An 18,279-nucleotide genomic window follows, 5' to 3' on the forward strand; every position below is an offset into this window, starting at 1 on the left:
ATCTCTAGAGATGTTTTGTTGCTGTGGCATGTGTGTGACCCATATTCAAAAAAAAAAAACCCGTCTGTAAAACGAATATCGAAGCTGCCTCTAAATCTGCAAATGAAGATGAGTCGATAAACCACTCGTTTTTCGTATAACTAGACATATATTCATTTGTTACCGATTTCATTCATTGAGCACGGATACAATAGAGGTACAGCCATTCACTGTTTGACATGTCTGCACTGGTACAGAACCGAGCAATCAGAAAACGGGTGAAACTGTCTTTAGACTCAGCATACAGTAACCACTCGGCCACCTCGTCTAGGAAACTGGGCTGTCCTGACATGGGTTGGCGCACTCCAGTTGATCTTTTTCTTTTTTTTCCCTCATACTCGAGGGTCATTTTCCTGTTCCACATGCGATTTCAACATTTTCCTTGGGAGATGTCAAGCCAGCAAGCCACTGCTGTGGTTCAGTGGCCAGTGTGGAGTTCAGTGGCCCTGTTGTACACAGAAAGCACATTGAGCTCCTTGGACATGAAAAGTTCCAGATAAAAGCCATTTGTCATCCTTTCTCTTGGTGTCGATGTTGCTATTGTATGTAAAGGTGGCAACCTGCTCAGCGAGCAGGCGGAGCACACACCGAATGCAGATGTGTCTGAGTGGCGTGTCCAAGTGGCTGCAAAAGGACAGCACTCCCGGGGCGCCGTGGCTTAGTTGGTTAAAGCGCCTGTCTAGTAAACAGAAAATCCTGGGTCCGAATCCCAGCGGTGCCTTTTTTTGTTCTGTGTTCTCGAACAGAACTGGTCATTATGGACAACCGCATACGTCTAGACTTAATTAAATGCAAGTATTCATTTCCTGTCTTGAACGACTTGTTTTTCTTAAAATGGATGCAACTTGCAAAACATGAAATACAAACCTCGCTAATCAGCGCTCGCGGCTGGCAAAAAAAAAGAAGTCAATAATGTTTTTTTCTTTAACCTTAAGCCTGCTAATGGAGAAGAACCTAGTCGCCACATCACATACATCCGTTTCAACGATAAGAAGGTAACAACTATCCTCACTCCAGAGTAAATCTCACGTTGAGGGCATATTTTTTTCCACTTTACCATGAGTCGGGCTCAGCTGCACAGAGGCGAGAGCAGAGCAATGAGGTCAGGGGGATAGGGGAGTCACACGCTGGCGGTTTGAACACGCGGAAGATCACTGAGGGATCCACAGTATGTGGACCCTCCGTGCGCCATCATTCCACACTCCAGACTCTGAATCCTGCCATCCGAGTTAAGATCTCGGCGGAACCTGAGGTGCAGTTCTTTCTTAAAACGTAATCTGGTGAGCATTTCTAGAATCGTAATTGTATAGATGCAGCCTTTAATATGTTGCTAGGTTAAAATTTATGACTTCTTGAACTTCAGTAGACAACTGCCCTCTTGATTTCGGATTTAATTTCTTTATTACAGGGGCGCTTTTATGATGACAGAGTCAAGTTCAGGTACTTTGCTTGATGGAGGAAGCTCATTTCGGACTCTGTGATCTTCTCACCTGGAAAGGTCTGCTGTACTACTACAAGAGAGAAGTAGAGTCTGGAGGAAGGGACAATTTTATGATGCTTTGGAAGGTAATGTTTTTTTTTTCTTTGAAATCGAAATGAATCTGAATATCAGTGCAAAAGACAAACTCTTGGTTTGGTTTAAAGAGATATGGTTTTAAAACAGACAAAATGTAGAAAACAGGTGCTTCTCACTTTTGGAAAAGAATGGACCGGGGGTAATATTTTACTAGTTGCAGTGCTAAGCTCACTGGGTTACAGCCCTGCAGTGTCACACGAGGGCCAGTGGTGCAATGGATAATGTGTCTGACTATGGATTAGGAGTTTGGAGGTTCGACTCCTGTCTGGCGCTGGTTGTTTTTAAACACATCAGCCTACTCCCTAAGTAGTCTGTGCTACTTACTGCATTGTAATCGTACCCAGTAAGAGATTTCCTTCATGTGAATGAACTGCACCTGACAGCTTTAGAAAAACACCTGGGCTCAGTACGGTGCTGAGAGCTCAAGTTGTGTATAATGTAATAATTTAAGTAGAATAGATTCTAATAATATAATGATCCAGTGTGTTGCACTACTTCACTGCTTCACTGCTCTATGCCGTCTGGAAATAAATCCTCAGACAACTTACTGCCCTGGGCATGTACCAATAAATTACAGGAGCACATCTATATATCACTGCGTTGAAGCAGGAGACACAATCACTGCAAATACATCCTAAATACAGTGTTCCAGCACCTTTGACCTCATCCAGAACGTATCATTTCTTGAAAGGAATTGCTGTCCGAATGCACATCTGAATCCCAAACAGAATCTCTAGTAAAATACGATCATTTGTGAAACAGGTAAATGTCTCAGGGGCCCATTCCTCATTCTCAAGACACATGTATGCAGTACGTACACCATGCATTGAGCAATAGGGATTAAAGACACCACAGGTAAGGTTAGAAGACCTTCTGACTATATTCTAAAATATTGGACTCATATTCTTATGATGGCAGACATGATGCTGTGTTTAAAACCGGGGTTAATGGACATTATATGACTGTCAATTCTGTTTTGTTTTGGAGACTCTTGGCTGCCTATGTGGTACAGTGCAGCGTGAAGAAAACATTTTCCAAAACTGTGTCAGCTCAAAAGTTGTAAGAAAATCTTTCCAGCTGCTTTAACTCTCTTCATTTTTGTCATTTAATTGTCTGTCGGCATTATGTAGCAGCGTTGCATGACAACCCATCTCACCACGGAAAGGAACCTAACAGCTTTTGTAAGAGAGGAGAAAAGGACCTGGCCCGTACGGGACTCGAACCCACAACCTTGGTGTTATTAGCTCTAACCAACTGAGCTAACCAGCCTCACGACAGCAATCCTCTCTGTGCTGCAAAAAATCAGACTCAGGGAATTTCTTTTGCCCTCCTTTGAATTGAAAGCCGTGTAATTCAGTGTACGGGCTTTCTCGTGCAGTTTTATAGTTCTTGTAACCCAAATCCTACACTGGCGTGAAGTGACCCCCCATTTCACAGCATTTTTCAGCTGATTTAAAATGTACCTAAAGGAGAAGCATTATTGAAGACCATCAATTACCAAGAGCTTTTGTCAAAGGTTTTGGTGGTCATTTTTAATGACCACAGAGCGCTGTGACCTCGGTTTTACATCTCATCCAAGAGACAGCGCCCTTTTACAACACAGCGTCTCCGTCACTATGCTGGGGCATTGGGACCCGCACAGACCTCAGGGTGAGCGCCCCCCCGCCGGCACCATTAACACCGCTTCCAGCTGGAAACTTTGTTTTTCCCTGTAGCTCACCCTCATCCGGGTACTGACCTGGCTCACACCTGCTTAGCTTCAGTGGGTTTTCAGTTGCGAGTTGCAAGGGGATGCAAGTGATGGAGCCGCTCGCTGCAAAAGCCACTGCTTTGGCTGGGAATCGAACCAGAGCCTCCCGTGTGAGAAGCGAGAATTCTACCACTGAACCAACAATGCTCAGTGCCCAGGCCTTCAAAAAAGACGCTTCTTTGGTACTCTGTTAAAAAAGCGTTGACATTACCTCTTTCAAAAGGCTTCACTTTCCTAGTCACATTCCAAGGCTCATTGAACCCGGGCTGTTTCCTCCAGCGGTATAGTATTGCAGTTAGACAGCACGATGCCTGCAAGACTATGTCACGCACTGACGAGACTGTCAAAAATTGCTTTCGACGATTGTATTGCAAACCGGCGGAAGCGGGGTATTGGGAAAAGTTTTCAACTAGCAATAATTGCGCCTCGGCTAAACCTCACAGGCTACGATACTGCCACTGCGCAAAGCTGACGGTTGCCAGGCAACCGCGGGGATCCTATGGAAATCGTTATCGATCGTCTCAAGGCATGTCGTTGCGGTAACGCTTCATATTTGTCGTCTTCTTCTTCTTCTAGCTTGAGGTTTTGAAGAATTTCATGACAGACAAGGGCTCCGTCGGGAACAAAGGGCGTTGTGAGAAAACCGTTGCTTATTTTCAGCAGCAGAAATACAACCCTTTAAATACAAGATGACAGAACAATGACGAAGGGCATGCCGGGAGGAACTCATGCACTACAGAGGAAAGGGGGCGGGCACGTACAGTTCACATTCAAGCCACAAGTACTCTTCTCGGATGTTGCATAAACAAATCCTAACGTCCTGAAAGCATTGCAGCATGTTTGTGTCCCACTTCCCGTGGCTGCAGGACGATTGACACGAACGGACAAACACAATTTGTGGCGTTTAGCGTGACATAGTCTTGCAGGCATCGTGCTGTCTCACTGCAATACTATACCGCTGGAGGAAACAGCCCGGGTTCGATGAGCCTTGGAATGTGACTAGGAAAGTGAAGCCTTTTGAAAGAGGTAAAGCACTGCACAACGGAAGTGAGGGAGAATCTTACAGGGGATTCTGAGCGGTGTCTGCATACACGCAGCCCGATACGGGTGCTGAAAGCTTGAGCTACTCTCAATGTCATGCTGCCTTTCCTCGGAGTAAATCTGTTACATTGAAAGAATGCTTCTCGCAGGTTCAAAAAGGGAGGTCCCTTGTTAATTGGAGAAATCAATGATTTCGAATGAATTCTGTATGCGTTAAAAGACAGCTATACACAGAAAACATGCAGGACACTGCTCATGATGTTTCCCGAGCCGAAACACAGTGCGTTTTTACAAGCCATCTGACAAAGCCCGCCCACTGAAAACTGCAGCAGATCGTGTAAAGACGTTCAACTTTGTAACTACTGCACGCACAGGAAGCAGAATAAATTCCTCTTTTCAAACTGTCAAAGGTTTGCTTTGCGAACGCTGCAGGACATCGCACAATCTCTTTTGAACGGGGACAAACGATTTCTTATGGGGCGCAGTAAGACAAGTACAGACAATTAAAAAGCTCCACTCATGCCGACGATGCAGCATGAAGAAGCGCAACCTAACGTTTGACAGACAAAAGCCGGGCGCCCTACGAGCAATATGAAATCAAACTGACAGCACACGGCGTTTCGCGCTGACTCAAAAGTGATCTCGACAGACGCTGTTCTCTGCATAACGCTGAAAGAGCTATAGAGCGTTTCTGTTGAGACGTAAGAAGCTTGTTTCTTTCTACCATGATGTTACCATGACAAAATCTGTCTTTAAACACCTTGCTCAGTCTCTGACGAGACTGTCGAAAATTGTTTTCGCCGATTGTATTGCAAACCGGCGGAAGCGGGGTATTGGGAAAAGTTTTCAACTAGCAATAATCGCGCCTCGGCTATACCTCACAGGCTACGATACTGCCACTGCGCAAAGCTGACGGTTGCCAGGCAACCGCGGGGATCCTATGGAAATCGTTATCAATCGTCTCATGGCATGTCGTTGCTGTAACGCTTCATATTTTCGGCCGGACACTTCCCGCCCCCCAAAGAAAAGAGCGCCAATCAGATAGGCGGAGACCGAGGACTCACAGAGCAGACGGCCACAGTCGCCATAATAAGAGCGATTGGGAGCGATTTTGTTTTCTCTCTTTGACCAGCCCAGCTGCGCCCCACCCGAAGGCAGGGAAGCACAAAAATTGTATGGAACTCATTCATGCTCCTCTCCATGGAAATCTTTAGTAAAAGGCTCTTGGCTGCCTATGTTGTTCAGTGCAGCGTGAAGGAAACATTTTCCAAAACTGTGTCAGCTCAAAAGTTGTAAGAAAACCTCTCCAGGTGCTTTAACTCTCTTCATTTTTGTCATTTAATGTGACACTCGATGTATAACTGGAGCCTCACATATGCAAATGGTGAGGCTCCAGTTCGACACCCAGTTCCACACTTCTTTACAGTATATGACAAAAGCATGGCAGACTGTGCCGGACCAGCTGGTAACTTCCACTTATTTTGACCATATTAAACATTGGAAATCTTTCCACTTGCATTTGTGACACTTGATTTTGGCTCCACCTAAGACACTCTTAAATCTTCAAACACTTTTCTCTTCTCTCGCAACACACTTGTCTGTCGGCACTGTAGAGGTTTTGATGGGTTTACTGAGACAATTATTAATTGTAGCAGTAATCACGAGGTTGTTCGTTGGGGCTTTTAGAAAATCAATCGTCAGAACAACTAACAACGCACACACACGGGTTCAATACACGGGATACATTTATTAATATAACTGTGCACCAAACATATACTAGTCTGCCTGGATACGAGAGGCAGACCTTACGGTGAGGGTTATCAATATACAAGGTATATAATCTCGAAGAGATGCAAACACAAAGAGATACACAACAGAGAATATATGTCAATATATCGTTCGGTTACCAAATCGCTAATCAGTGTTATTACCCACTGTTACTCTAAACTCGGAAGTAAATACATTACTCATGAATTAAATTGATAACAACTTGTGTTGAGGTACAATTAAATTCTCGAGACGCAATGTAGAACATGGGGTTTACTTATCCATTGTGTTTGGATTTGGAGTTTCCCGGCACGAACACCAAACCAGCTGACAGGCTATGTTGCAGCCTCTGTTCCAGCGGTTGTCCAATGGGCGTTGTGTCGGCGTCCTCTGGCTACCGGCCAGCCAGTCAAGGTGCAGCTCGGAGTAGGACGGGCGGAGGAATCTAACTGCGGCGCGCAGGGCAGTCGTTGCTCCGAGGGGATCTACCAGCAGTCCGGCTGGCTAGTAGAAAGTCTCTATGCACAGAGTGTGACCGCGAGTCCTCACAAGTCACTCTTTTGCCTGGGAAGAAACTGGTTCGTTCCCGGTCCAGCGCTGCTTCTGAATAAGCTATTCAGGTTGTCGACGAGGGTCCAACTGTAGGCTGCCGTTGATCAAGCGGAGCATTCACGTTGGTAGAATTCTGAGTACGTACGGGATCCTCGGCCTCGCGCTTTGAACAAAGTCCAAGTCCTTTTGCAGACAACGGCAGATGTCACGTGATTGTCTCTGAGGATGCGCGAAAATGGCCAAGGAGAGCCCAGAACTGAGCTTGCGCTCCCTTTTTGATCAAGACCCAGATGTGTGCTGATTGGTTGAGAGTTTGGCGGGCATTGGAGACCCACGTGGTATTACCACGCCCTGCCAGTCCCTGATTGGTTGGTCAAGGTGAGATATAAGTCACTTACTCTTGACACTTAGGAATGCAGTCCAGATGTCCATTCGGCACTCCCTAGACTGATAGGCGCCAATGGATGACCATTGATCATGATAGCCAGGCTCAGCTAATTGCATCCCCGTCTGGGAGCTTGCTTCTTATCACAAGAAAACACTCTTAAATCAGCTCGCATGAATTATTTCTCTGTGGCTGCACCACAGAGATGGAGGGTGAGATGGGGCCTCTTTTAGGAGCATACCAACGCTTAATTCTGTCTTATTAACAAGCATTGCCGCTACAGCACTATGTGGCAGCGTTGCATGACAACCCATCTCACCACGGAAAGGAACCTAACAGCTTTGGTAAGAGAGTAGAATTACCTGAAGAACTGCTTTCCATGGAAGCAGGACCAAGCGATGTAGCATTTTTATAGTACCAGGAAAGGAGAAGCGGCACTTCGCCTTTGCCGCACAGGCACAAGGTGACGTGCGGCAGACGCCGTAGTCGGCAGGATTCGAACCTGAGCGGGGAGTCCCCAATGGATTTCAAATCCATCGCCTTAACTACTCGGCCACGACTACAGCGAGCTCGCCGCCGCCGCATTCCTCCTATAATCTAACACGGAGTGTGAGGTGGCTGCGGAAACTTTATTAAAGTCGCTCTCCGTTAAAAAAAATACCTTTCACAAGATACATGCCGGCAGACAGACACGCCTCAGAGGGTTTAAGGCTGGCTTCACGTTCAAATGATAAAGTCCCCCAGTCCGGATGTCAAAATGCAACTTTGGCAGACAGAAAAAACATCAACAAACCAAAAATGTGGACAAGGATTTTACAAGCTGCACCACACTGCACTTTCAAAAGCATTTACATTCGTGTTAGACGCAGGAATTGCCTTTGATTTGCGCGCCTACGAACGCCATGGAAAACGAAACAAAACTAAAGCCCTCAGCTACTGCACTTGATTATAATCCCGTTACGTGTCGAAGCAGGAATTTACGTCATCCTACCACTGCAACACGGGGAATAGAGGGAAATGAGCACAAGCTACGAATTGTCTCTAATCAGTCCCTACAGTTGTAAGACGCCTGGAAGCGTGCACCCCCATCATTAATCTTTGCGCATCTGTGCAAGGTAAACTCTGCAGCAGTCTCTGAAACGGCTCAAAGGAAACACGTGATTGATTCCATGTGCATCTGGGGTTCATTTCTTATTTACATTTAATTCAAAGGGAAAGGCTTGGGTCAGTTTCAGACGGCCTCCAACAGCGAGATTCAAGCGCCCCACCTTCAGCCCAATCTGCGCCGCCAGAACGCCAACGGCTCCTCTGGTCTTTGGAGTGCGGTTGTGACCCCGTAACCTAAAGTGTTGGTGGCAGACAAATGGAGACTAACAGGTGATGTCCTAGGACATGACTACATTGTGACACTCGGTGGGGATGGTGACCATTGCTTGGAAAAGAGTGCGAGGCCCCTTTAGAAAAACATTTTGTTAACAGGCATTCTGCCTCAGCCTAAACACCTATAGCTTGCAAAGCGCATGCTATTAGACAGGCACCTCTGCAAGACCTTAAGAGTCTCTTAAACTAGTGATAGTAAGGTGTTCCCAATGGGCGATGTTTGGCTTTCAAATCATCTCTCCGTGGAAGCGCCAAGATGCAGCTGTTTAAGGCTTAGAAGCAGCTGACTGTTTCAATACCTAGCTGATTACTGTCAGTCAGGGAGCTCAGAGGTGAAAAGCCTGTCTGAGAGACAATTCGCCGTCAATCAGTTCAATATGTTCCGTACCAGCTCGGCGCAACTGAGATCATCTTGGTAGCCGTGTAGCTCAGATGAGTGAGAGCGTGTGTGTGTGTACCACCGTGATTGGATGCCGGTCCTTCTCAGGTCACAGTAAACCTTCTGCTGCCTAACTTCCCTAATTTTGGGGATCCCTTTGAAAAAGCAAAGGAAAAAAAACTGGCTCTTCATCAGCATGATCGACCTCACCCAGTGTGCCCCAGTGGCCTAATGGCTAAGACACTGGCCTCCTAAGCCAGGGATTGTGAGTTTGAGTCCCATCTGGGGTGCTCCTGTCCCATTCTGAGCATACAAATGTCCTTTTGATTTGCAAAGCTACAACCCCACCTTACTCTGTGAGCGTCTCTGCTTTTCTCTCACATACAGTTGGGAGAAAAACTTTTGTAAACAGCCCTTCGGAATGATGTGGATTTCTGCATGAATGGCTCCTAACATGTGATCTTATCTTTATCTAAGTCATAATAATTAATAAAGAGAGTCTGATTTAACAAACAACACGCCCAACATTTGACATTGCTGTTTCTTTATTGACCAAATGGTTTAAACAATCAAGGTCATTGATGGAAAAAGTACGTGAACCCTTATATTAAGGAGCTAGTGGAACCTCCTTTATGACAAAAACCTCAATCCCCACTTTCTGTAGCGGCTGGTCAGACCTGAGCAGCGGTTAGGAGGTATTTTGGCCTATTCCTCTATGCAAAACTGTTTCAGTTCATGTATATTTTTGGGATGTCTTGCGCTGAACGGCCTGCTTCAGATCACGCCACAGCACTTCAATGGGATTGGGGTCAGGACTCTTACTTGGCCATCCCAAAATACGGAATTTCTTCTGTTTCAGCCACTCTGTTGTTGATGTACTCCTTTATTTTTGTCATGTTGCATGACCCAGCGTCTTTCGAGTTTTAGATCACAGGCAGACACCCTGACATTCTGCTGTAGAATTTCCAAATACATCTTGGAATTCATCGGTCCCTCAATGATTGCAAGCCGTACAGCATCCGCCATGCTTCCCAGGTGGGATGAGGTTTTGGAGTTGGTATGCAGAGTTTTGTTATCTCCAAACATAATGCTGTGCACATTTACCAACAAGTTCAACTTTTGTCACGTCTGTCCACAGAACATTGTTCCAGGAGTTGCTGTGGAACATCCATGTGGTCTTTAGCAAACTTGAGAGGGGCAGTGGTGTTTTTTTTGGGGGGGAGAGCAGTGGTTTCCTCCGTGGTGACCTCGCATGATCACCACTCCTGTTCAGATTTCTTCTTATGGTGGACTCATGAACACAGACGTAAGACAAAGTCAACCACCTGTTCGCTAGATCCCATCCCCACTCAGCTAGTCAAAGATTCCCTCGAAGGACTGGCAGGACCTATAATTAGTATGATGAATGCATCGCTTGCGTCAGGCGTTGTACCTGATCAATTTAAGGTAGCGGTTGTTAGACCGCTCCTTAAGAAGTCAAATTTGGATCCACAAGTTCTTAACAACTACAGGCCTGTCTCAAAGGTCCCATTTCAATCTAAAAGTTTTGAGAGAATAGTTGTTGCCCAATGTCAATCGTATCTGGATTCAAATAATATACTTGAGAAATTTCAGTCTGCTTTCTGAAACTGCATTAACGAGAGTCGTAAATGATATTCTCTTAGCTACTGATGTGGGGAATGCAATAGTGCTTGTGCTTCTAGATCTTAGAGCTGCCTTTGACACGGTTGACCTCTCTGTTTTGTTACACAGGCTTGAGTTTGAGGTTGGCTTATCTGGAACCGTCCTTCAGTGGTTTACTTCACATTTTACTCATCGTTTTCATTATGTTCAAATATCTAATAATTGTACTGCTTCATCAACGTCACCAGTTCAATTTGGGGTACCAGACGGATCAGTGCCGGGACCAATATTGCTCTCTCTCTCTACATGCTGCTGCTAGGTAGGATAATACGAAAAAATAATATGAACTTTCATTCATGTGCTGATGACACTCAAATAAACATTTTGTTCACACCAAACGACAACTCTTCTATTATCACTTTAGTTAAATGCATTAATGAAGATAAGACTTGGATGTGTGAAAACTTTTTGTTACTCAACTCTGAGAAAACTGAGGATCTGTTGATCGGAGGCAACAATACTGATAGGACTACTATAACTTCAGCACTTAACTCAGAGGATTTAAACATTTGCCTCAAAGAGACAGCACGTAACCTGTGTGGCATATTAGACACAAGGCTCTTAACAACTTGCATTGATTTGAACTGAATTGACAATGTAAAATGTTGTGTGTGCTGTTTGTTAAACAAGACTGTCTTTATTGATTATTATGCGTCAGATGAAGATCAGATCACATTTTAAGAGCCAATCATGTAGAAATCCAGATCATTCGCGTTTTAAAAGTTGAGGGAAAAGCGAAACAGGTGGTTTTCCTTTGTTGCGCAGACACACGACGACACCGTAGGCGGCAGGACTCGAAGCTTCGCGGGGAGACCCCGACGGCTTTCTAGTCCATCGCCCTAACCACTCGGCCACGGCTGCAGCGCGCGCCGCCGCCGTCGCCGCCACTGCCTTCTTGATGCAGTCTAACATAGATTGCCGGGCAGCGGCGGAAACCTTTTTCAAAGTCACTTTCCGTTTAACAACAACAACAAAAACTTTCACAAAATGCATGCTAGCAGACAAATGCGCCTCAGAGGACTTAAGGCTGGCTTCAAGTTGGAATGATAAAGTCTCCCCGTCCGGTCAGGAAAAGGGAACTTTGTTAGACAGAAAGAAGGAAGTAACAATAACGGAGAATTGTGTGCAAGGATTTTAGAAGCTGCGCAGCCCTGCAGTTTCAATAGCCCTTTTATTCGTGTTAGATGCTGGAATTGCCTTTTTTTGACGCTCTTACGAATGAGATGTCAACGAAAACAGAACAAAGCACAAAAAACCCTCAAGTCCTGCAGTTGGATAGAATGCCGTTACGCGTCCAAGCCGTATTTGACTTCATCCTACCATTGCAACACGGGGCGTATATGGAAACGAACACACGCTACGAATTGTCTCTAATCAGTCCCTACAGTTGTAAGGCGCCTGGAAGCGTGCACCCCCATCATTAATCTTTGCGCATCTGTGCAAGGTAAACTCTGGAGCAGTCTTTGAAACGGCTCAAAGGAAACACGTGATTGATTCCATGTGCATCTGGGGTTCATTTATTTATTTACATTTAATTCAAGGGAAAGGCTTGGGTCAGTTTCAGACGGCCTCCAACAGCGAGATTCAAGCGCCCCACCTTCAGCCCAATCTGCGCCGCCAGAACGACAACGGCTCCTCTGCTCTCCGGGGTGCAGTTGTGACCCCGTAACCTAAAGTGTTGGTGGCAGACAAATGGAGACTAACAGGTGACATCCTAGGAAATGACTACGTTGTGACACTCGGTGGGGATGGTGACCATTGCTTGGAAAAGAGTGCGAGGCCCCTTTAGAAAAACATTTTCTTAACAGGCATTCTGCCTCAGCCTAAACACCTATAGCTTGCAAAGCACATGCTATTAGACAGGCACCTCTGCAAGACCTTAAGAGTCTCTTAAACTAGTGATAGAAAGGTGTTCCCAATGGGCGATGTTCGGCTTTCAAATCATCTCTCCGTGGAAGCGCCGAGATGCAGCTGTTTAAGGTTTAGAAGCAGCTGACTGTTTCACTACCTAGCTGATCACTGTTAGTCAGGGAACTCAGAGGTAAAAAGCCTGTCTGAGAGACAATTCGCCGTCGATCAGTTCAATATGTTCCGTACCAGCTCGGCGCACCTGAGATCATCTTGGTAGCCGTGTAGCTCAGATGAGTGAGAGCGTGTGTGTGTGTACTACCGTGATTGGATGCCGGTCCTTCTCAGGTCACAGTAAACCTTCTGCTGCCTAACTTCCCTAATTTTGGGGATCCCTTTGAAAAAGCAAAGGAAAAAAAAAACTGGCTCTTCATCAGCGTGATCGACCCCACTCAGTGTGCCGCAGTGGCCTAATGGATAAGGCACTGGCCTCCTAAGCCAGGGATTGTGGGTTTGAGTCCCATCTGGGGTGCTCCTGTCCCTTTTTGAGTGTACAAATGTCCTTGTGATTTGTGAAGCTGCAACCCCACCTTACTCAGTGAGCGTCTCTGCTTTTCTCTCACATACAGTTGGGAGAAAAACTTTTGTAAACAGCCCTTCGGAATGATGTGGATTTCTGCATGAATGGCTCCTAACATGTGATCTTATCTTTATCTAAGTCATAATAATTAATAAAGAGAGTCTGATTTCACAAACAACACACGCCCAACATTTGACATTGCTGTTTCTTTATTGACCAAATGGTTTAAACAATCAAGGTCATTGATGGAAAAAGTACGTGAACCCTTATATTAAGGAGCTAGTGGAACCTCCTTTATTGACAAAAACCTCAACCCCCACTTTCTGTAGCGGCTGGTCAGACCTGAGCAGCGGTTAGGAGGTATTTTGGCCTATTCCTCTATGCAAAACTGTTTCAGTTCATGTATATTTTTGGGATGTCTTGCGCTGAACGGCCTGCTTCAGATCACGCCACAGCACTTCAATGGGATTGGGGTCAGGACTCTTACTTGGCCATCCCAAAATACGGAATTTCTTCTGTTTCAGCCACTCTGTTGTTGATGTACTCCTTTATTTTTGTCATGTTGCATGACCCAGCGTCTTTCGAGTTTTAGATCACAGGCAGACACCCTGACATTCTGCTGTAGAATTTCCAAATACATCTTGGAATTCATCGGTCCCTCAATGATTGCAAGCCGTACAGCATCCGCCATGCTTCCCAGGTGGGATGAGGTTTTGGAGTTGGTATGCAGAGTTTTGTTATCTCCAAACATAATGCTGTGCACATTTACCAACAAGTTCAACTTTTGTCACGTCTGTCCACAGAACATTGTTCCAGGAGTTGCTGTGGAACATCCATGTGGTCTTTAGCAAACTTGAGAGGGGCAGTGGTGTTTTTTTTTGGGGGGAGAGCAGTGGTTTCCTCCGTGGTGACCTCGCATGATCACCACTCCTGTTCAGATTTCTTCTTATGGTGGACTCATGAACACAGACGTAAGACAAAGTCAACCACCTGTTCGCTAGATCCCATCCCCACTCAGCTAGTCAAAGATTCCCTCGAAGGACTGGCAGGACCTATAATTAGTATGATGAATACATCGCTTGCGTCAGGCGTTGTACCTGATCAATTTAAGGTAGCGGTTGTTAGACCGCTCCTTAAGAAGTCAAATTTGGATCCACAAGTTCTTAACAACTACAGGCCTGTCTCAAAGGTCCCATTTCAATCTTAAAGTCTTGAGAGAATAGTTGTTGCCCAACGTCAATCGTATCTGGATTCAAATAATATACTTGAGAAATTTCAGTCTGGTTTCTGAAACAGCATTAACAAGAGCCTTAAGTTATATTCTCTTAGCTACTGATAGGCGGAATGCAACAGTGCTAGGTTGCAACAGTGCTAGGAATGCAAACGTTAGGTTGCGCTTCTTCATGCTGCATCGTCGGCATGAGTGGAGCTTTTTAAACGTCTGTACTTAGTGCGCCTCATAAGAAATCGTTTGTCCCCGTTCAAAAGAGATTGTGCGATGTCCTGCAGCGTTCGCAAAGCAAACCTTTGACAGTTTGAAAAGAGGAATTTATTCTGCTTCCTGTGCGTGCAGTAGTTACAAAGTTGAACGTCTTTACACTATCTGCTGCAGTTTTCAGTGGGCGGGCTTTGTCAGATGGCTTGGAAAAACACACTGTTTCGGCTCGGGAAACATCATGAGCAGTGTCCTGCATGTTTTCTGTGTATAGCTGTCTTTTAACGCATACAGAATTCATTTGAAATAATTGATTTCTCCAATTAAGAAAGGTCCCTTAAAGGATGAGTCAAAGTAACGTCTAATCGGATTAGTTTCCTTAGAGGTGGTTCAGAGTTTGCTCAAGAGTTTACCTTTCACAGATGCGCAAAGAAGAAAATTGGGGGTGCATGCTTTAAGGCGCCTTACAGCTGTAGGGAGCGATTCGAGACGATTCGTGGCGTGTGTTCGTTCCCATATGCCGTACGCCTCGGGGTGCAGTGCTAGGATGACGTACAATACCGCTTGGGCACGTAACAGCGTTATATGCAAGTGCGGGACGTGAGGGTTTTCGTTTGTTCGTTTTGTTTTGCTCTGCTTTGCTTTGTTTTGCTTTCCATCGCGTTGGTAAGAGCGTAAATAAAAAGGCGATTCCTGCGTCTACCACTAATGTAAGAGCTATTTCAAATGCGGCGTGGTGCGGCTTTTGAAATGCTTGTGGGCATTTCTCTGTTGTTGATTCTTTTTTTGTGTGTAACAAAGTGGCATTTTCATGTCCGGACGGGGAGACTTTATCATTCCGACATGAAGCCACCCTTAAGTCCTCTGAGGCGTGTCTGTCTGCAAGGCTTGTATTTTGGAAATGTTTTTTTGAAACGGAGAACGACTTTGAAATAGGCTTCCGCCGGCGCCTCGCGATCCAGGTAAGATTGTAGCAAGAACGCAGCGGCGGCGGGGCTTGCTGTAGTCGTGGCGGAGTGGTTAAGGCGATGGACTAGAAATCCATTGGGGTCTCCCCGCGCAGGTTCGAATCCTGCCGACTACGTTGTCCGCCTCCAGTCGGTGTGTTCCGGCGCAAGCAAAGAAGCGCGCCTCCTTGCTGTTCCTGGTGGTTTTAAAACGCCCAATCGCTTGTACCCGCTGCCTTGGAAATAAGTTCTTCAGCGTCCGCGAATGACATTTTGCATCTGGAAGCAGATGTCGACGCGTTTTGCACAGAGCACCAAAAAACCGTCTTTTTTGAAGGCCCAGGCACTGAGCATTGGTGGTTCAGTGGTAGACTTCTTGCCTGCCACGTGGGAGGCTCGGGTTCGATTCCCGGCCAATGCAGTGGCTTTTGCAGCGAGCAGCTCCATCACTTGCATCCCCTTGCAACTCGCAACTGCAAACCCACTGAAGCTAAGTAGGTGCGAGCCAGGTCAGTACCCGAATGAGGGTGAGCTACAGGGAAAAACAAAGCTTCCAGCTGGAAGCGGTGTTAATGGTGCCGGCGGGGGGGCACTCACCCTGAGGTCTGTGCGGGTCCCAATGCCCCAGTATAGTGACGGAGATGCTGTGTTGTAAAAGGGCGCTGTCTTTTGGATGAGATGTAAAACCGAGGTCACAGCGCTCTGTGGTCATTAAAAATGACCACCAAAACCTTTGACAAAAGCTCTTGGTAATTGATGGTCTTCAATAATGCTTCTCCTTTAGGTACATTTTAAATCAGCTGAAAAATGCTGTGAAATGGGGGGGCACTTCAGGCCAGTGTAGGATTTGGGTTACAAGAACCATGAAACTGCACGAGAAAGCCCGTACACTGAATTACACGGCTTTCTATTCAAAGGAGGACAAAAGAAATTCCCTGAGATCGATTTTTTGCAGCACAGAGAGGATCGATGTCGTGAGTCCGGTTAGCTCAGCTGGTTAGAGCGTGGTGCTAATAATGCCAAGGTCACGGGTTTGAGCCCCGTACAGCCCAGGTCCTTTTCTCCTCTCTTACCAAAGCTGTTAGGTTCCTTTCCGTGGTGAGATGGGTTGTCATGCAACGCAGCCACATAGTGCCGACAGACAAGAGTGTTGCGGGAGAAGAGAAAAGTGTTTGAAGATTTAAGAGTGTCTTAGGTGGAGCCAAAATCAAGTGTCACAAATGCAAGTGGGAAGAATTCCAATGTTTAATATGGTCAAAATAAGCGGAAGTTACCAGCTGGTCCGGCACAGTCTGCCATGCTTTTGTCATATACTGTAAAGTGGTGTCGAACTGGGTGTCGACCTGGAGCCTCACCATTTGCATATGTGAGGCTCCAGTTATACATCGAGTGTCACATTAAATGACAAAAATGAAGAGAGTTAAAGCAGCTGGAGAGGTTTTCTTACAACTTTTGAGCTGACACAGTTTTGGAAAATGTTTCCTTCACGCTGCACTGTACAACATAGGCAGCCAAGAGTCTCCAAAACAAAACAGAATTGACAGATAGGAGAAAATTCCCACTCGTCCTGAAGTTCCCAAAATTCAGCACTGAGCGTAAACAAAGTGTCTAAGTAGCGTGGGAATGCTAACCCTAACCCTAGCTGGAGTTTGAGCAATCCAGCACTGAGCGTAAAAAGATGAGTCAAAGTAACGTCTAATTGGATTAGTTTCCTTAGAGCTGGTTCAGAGTTTGCTCAAGAGTTTACCCAGTGGGCATTGATTCGTCGAATACAGTATATTCACGGCGAAAATACGGCTATACGGGAATATACGTCGCCTCGACGTATAATCAACGTCGAATTGCAACCGTAAAATCGACGACATTAATAAACGCATATATAACGTTGAAAACACATCTAACACAGTGCCTGAGGCTTTTTACTGTATGTATCGTGTGTACGTATAGCCATATTTTCGCTGTGAATATACGTATATTCGACTAATCAATGCCCACAGCTTGGCATACAAGGGTTTTGCGGAGGGGGTCTTGCCACCTGCCTGAAAAAAAACAGTAAAATGTTTGAGGGCCTATAGAGTTTCTATTTTTATTTTCTTGAGAAAAGTTGATACCATTTCCTGGACACCCCGTCTCCCATCAGTGCGCGGTGCCCGGGGAAAAATCTGTAGGGGTGCTTCTGAAATTCTGAGGGGGGGTGATATTTCAGTTGAAACGGAGCTGTATGGTGCAGCTACCCAGATGAAATCTCGCAGCTATGCCATTGATTAGTGCTTCATGATAGAAAATAACGACTAGCAATCTGGTATTTGCGATGAAGTTCAGTTTCACATTTTTCGTCACTCTCACGGTTTGTATTGCCTGGAGCGAAAAGTACCATAAGCGTTCATTCTTGCAGCTACATGGACGTTCTGAATCGTTAAGAAAAAAATGTTGTAAAACCAACAGAAAGCACAGACTGCTATAACTAGTCCTAGTTATATAATGATTTTAAGTATAATGATAAACTACTGCAAGGAATCGGTCCACCTGAGCAAACAGGATCGTAATGTTGACACTCAATAACGACACTGATATGTGCAGTTCCTGGACGGATAGCCCTCCTGCCCATCAAACAGACTGAGTGACTGTTCGTGTCATTTAGTGTTGTCTGACCATTGACAAAGTACAACTATTTTTTTAGGGCGCAAATTAAGTTAGGTAAATCTTTTTGCCCAAAACTGAAGGGGCGACATTCCTCCCTCCCCCCGTGATGCCAGGCCTGTCCCCATCCTATTCCATAATGTCATTATACTGTATATAATACCATACAACAGTGACCGATCCTTACTAACTGCATGTGTTAAAATTGCACATCAGCTCATAGCAGGGGGCACATAGCCGCGATGTATTATCAATGTTAAATTTCAACCATTATATT

At 45.6% G+C, this 18,279-nt stretch overlaps 3 non-coding genes across 3 annotated transcripts; all 3 read right to left on the reverse strand.

Moving 5' to 3' along the window:
• Positions 1-3,693: 3,693 nt before the first annotated feature.
• Positions 3,694-3,835, reverse strand: LOC138235782 (U4 spliceosomal RNA). The gene has a single exon (XR_011188324.1). It is a non-coding gene; the product is annotated as a U4 spliceosomal RNA (small nuclear RNA).
• A 1,340-nt stretch (positions 3,836-5,175) lies between these two features.
• On the reverse strand, positions 5,176-5,317 carry LOC138235775 (U4 spliceosomal RNA). Its single transcript, XR_011188317.1, has one exon. It is a non-coding gene; the product is annotated as a U4 spliceosomal RNA (small nuclear RNA).
• Positions 5,318-7,591: 2,274 nt separating this feature from the next.
• Positions 7,592-7,673, reverse strand: trnas-uga (transfer RNA serine (anticodon UGA)). Its single transcript has one exon. It is a non-coding gene; the product is annotated as a tRNA-Ser (tRNA).
• Positions 7,674-18,279: the final 10,606 nt, after the last annotated feature.

This window comes from Lepisosteus oculatus, unplaced genomic scaffold (genome assembly GCF_040954835.1).
Source record: "Lepisosteus oculatus isolate fLepOcu1 unplaced genomic scaffold, fLepOcu1.hap2 HAP2_SCAFFOLD_83, whole genome shotgun sequence".
Lineage (NCBI taxonomy): Eukaryota > Metazoa > Chordata > Actinopteri > Semionotiformes > Lepisosteidae > Lepisosteus > Lepisosteus oculatus.